The sequence below is a fragment of the Armigeres subalbatus genome, chromosome 2 (assembly GCF_024139115.2).
Source record: "Armigeres subalbatus isolate Guangzhou_Male chromosome 2, GZ_Asu_2, whole genome shotgun sequence".
In the NCBI taxonomy this organism is placed as follows: Eukaryota; Metazoa; Arthropoda; class Insecta; order Diptera; family Culicidae; genus Armigeres; species Armigeres subalbatus.
In genome coordinates, this window is record NC_085140.1 from 170,416,122 (window position 1) to 170,419,480 (window position 3,359).

Consider the following 3,359-nt stretch of genomic DNA (forward strand, 5'->3'; position numbering starts at 1 on the left):
CAACGATCAACAAGACTCTTTCGTTTGAATACACCACAATCCTTCGGTTTGTGACCAGCAACTTGACATACAGCACACGGACGATCCTGTTTTATTTCCGACACGCCTACTGTTGATCCTTCTTCCTTGCTTTGCCATTCTACTCGTGCACCCTCCGTAGAATGGGGGTTTACGAACGCTTTCGTCCTCCATTTCGAACGATCAGCTTTCTGACAACCAGCATTCGCAATTGTCGCTACACTGCTAGCAGCCGTGATCAAAACGTTCATGTAGTCAGAGAAAGCTCGTAGATCCGCTATTGGTACACGTTGCTTGTACAAAGCCCAGTCAAGCTTAATATTTGCGGGCAGCTTCTCCACAAGCTCCTGTAGCAGTATGGGATTCGCCAAGTGCATCTCATGTCTTGTAGTGACCAGGTGTACACTAAGGTTTCTCACCGCCAATCCAAAGTTGATTAACGTTTCCAAACTTTCTGGTTTTGGAGCTGGAGTTGAACGTACTTCATTCAGCAACGTTTGGATTATGGCGTCAGGACGGCCATATAGAGAGTGCAGTGTGTTCATCACCTCCGGAACATTTGACGGATGCTTCTTCTTATTGGCATTGCATCCCCACACTGGGACAGAGCCGCCTCGCAGCTTAGTGTTCATTAAGCACTTCCACAGTTATTAACTGCGAGGTTTCTAAGCCAAGTTACCATTTTTGCATTCGTATATCATGAGGCTAACACGATGATACTTTTATGCCCAGGGAAGTCGAGACAATTTCCAAGCCGAAAACTGCCTAGACCGGCACCGGGAATCGAACCCAGCCACCCTCAGCATGGTCTTGCTTTGTAGCCGCGCGTCTTACCGCACGGCTAAGGAGGGCCCCAATTTGACGGATGCAGCAAAAAACAACTAACAGCTCTCCTAGCATCACCCTTCAAACTTCGTTGCAACCTCATAAGGTTTTCTGCATCTGTATACCCACACATTTGGGTGGACGTGTCGTAACTACTCCAGAAAAGTGGCCAATCAGCAGGATTTCCGGAGAATGTAGGGAGTTCTTTAGACACCACATGACGAGCGGCCAGTTGTTGAGCATTTGGACCTGGTAGCAGCTGCAGTGGCGCACTGGAATGCTGCGACACGGAGAAAATGGGTGCTTGATGACTGGACACACTTATCCCGGGAAAATGTTGCGAAGAAGCATTGTACACACCACAGTTTATTCCATAAGGAAATGAAGACGAACCTGGTATTCCACTTTGCGGTATTGTCGGAGCACTTAACGGTCTTGAACCAATTTGTGGAGCAGAAAAAAATGTGGAGAAATTTTGAGGCGCAGAGGAATAGCAAATGCCATTCTGTATCAACGGACGATTAGGCGATACGGAAACGGGCTCTCTACTCACATTAATTGGGATTACAGACTGAGAGACAGGGTGGTAGGCTACACTTGCCTGGGGTAACGTATTACATATTTGAGAAATGGCTTAAATATCCGGCTACACCTGTCAGATTAGATGGTCGATTACTTACAGAACTGGTCGATGCACCTGGGTAAGACATGCTTTGTTGAAGGCTAGTATGAACCCTGTTAGGAGCTGATGGTTGAGCCGTAATAGTTGTTACCAAACCAGCGGCACCTGAACTTCTAGGAGTAGATTGTTGTAGGGGGGCTGGTGGTACACTTCTCGAAGATATTGTTATTTCCTCTCGCTGATAGTTCTGAACCGTTGTCACTGGTGATATCAGGCCCTTATACTTAGTAACAAGCGATATTTCACCCGCTGTAGTCGCTGGTTGGCTGCCTGGGTTGAACATCAGTGCTGATGGTGGATCTGCATCATTAGTTGCCATGGACGTGAGCCCAGTGGGGGCCATTCCCCCAGGATTGGAGCTCAGGGTCTTTGCGGGCTGTGCGTTCATCCACTCTTGTACTCTGCTCACTCCCTGACGTACACTGCGATGACTTCTGGTGCTCTTCGCCTCTTCGTCGTCCTCCAAACTAGCTTGCAGCAATCTGTACTTTTCTCGAGGAATTCCTTTTCCATGACCATCAGATCGGCTATAGCTTTCTCCCTCCTTTCCTTCTCCATCCTCATTGCCATTTCCTGCATGTCTTTCTCCTGCTTTTCTTTTTCCGCCAGTAGTCTAGCTCGCAATTCCTTCTCTTCCTCTAAACGTTGCATTTCGAGCCTCAACTTGGCTTCCCTTGCACTAGCTGTAGTCGACGGGGCATCGGACTGTGCGGGCGATGCAGCACAAAAGGCACATATGTATGTTCGGCTCTCATCGGCAATACTGTTTCCCCCACCGGCGCATCTAAAATGGTACCAGTGACTGCAGCCGTCGCACTGGACCATTTGACTATCCGCCTCATCCGGTTCGTTGCATCCCCGACAATTTTTGCCACCCGTTGACTCACCACCAACTTTGCTCATGGTTTCAGATATGTACCCCGAACCGCTCACGGAAGTGAGGTTAGAACAATAATGTTCTGATAGTTTTGTTACGGGAGCGGAGACGATTCGGACTTCTTCACAGCAAACTCGGTCTTTTAATGGAGTATGCTATCAACTGTAATTTTATTACAGTTAAATTATCTTTTAGAGTTATAATTTAATTTTTCGTTTACTTACAACATTAGTCTTTCACGTGTATTCTCCGTCGTAATGTAACAATCGATATTTTAGGGTCTATCTTATATCTGCATGTATAATTTTAAGGTTTAATAGTAGTTTTTGTTTTAATTCATTGTTTTACTTACAGTTCAATAGGTTTTAATCAATTAGAAATAATAAATTCACAAATTTTAGATATAAGAATTTTTAACTTGTTGCTTTGTTACGTTTTGTTCTGTCTAAACATAGAGTCTCGCATAGAAATTCTTCACTGTATTGGTCTGTCATGTCAACTGTCAACTAGAATGTCACTCTGTCGGTCCCTGTTGGATTGTGAGGAGCCGGGTTGCCAACATATGTATTCCTATGATCGTGTAGCGCGTAGGACAAAAAGGAAGAAGAAAGTAGGAACAAGAAAGAAGGACGAAGGAAGAGGGAAGAAAAACCCCGATTAATCCACCTAGCGCTGGTTATGCCTTTCTCTTGCGTTATAAAATGAAATAAGAAAAACACATTAGATAGGTCAAAATAGCACTCCAGGAAAATTTCAATGCATTGCAGCAAATTCCGAAAAAAAAAGATTTTAGATTTTTTTTTAGATTTTACCAAAGGTCCCCCTAAAATCGATTTTTTTTCTATGTTTTGTTAATAACTCCGGAACGCAATGTTCGATCGGTTAAATTTTCAATAGGGTGTAACTAGGCCACAATCTGCGTCGAATGCAACTTGTTGTGGAAAAATCGGATAATGG

General features: G+C 44.7%; 1 long non-coding RNA gene across 1 annotated transcript; it reads right to left on the reverse strand.

Annotated features, from left to right (window-relative positions):
- Positions 1 to 2,433: 2,433 nt before the first annotated feature.
- LOC134215476 (uncharacterized) lies at positions 2,434 to 2,842 on the reverse strand. Its single transcript, XR_009980182.1, has 3 exons — positions 2,755 to 2,842; positions 2,627 to 2,694; positions 2,434 to 2,564 (listed from the first exon to the last, which is right to left on the reverse strand). It is a non-coding gene; the product is annotated as an uncharacterized LOC134215476 (long non-coding RNA).
- Positions 2,843 to 3,359: the final 517 nt, after the last annotated feature.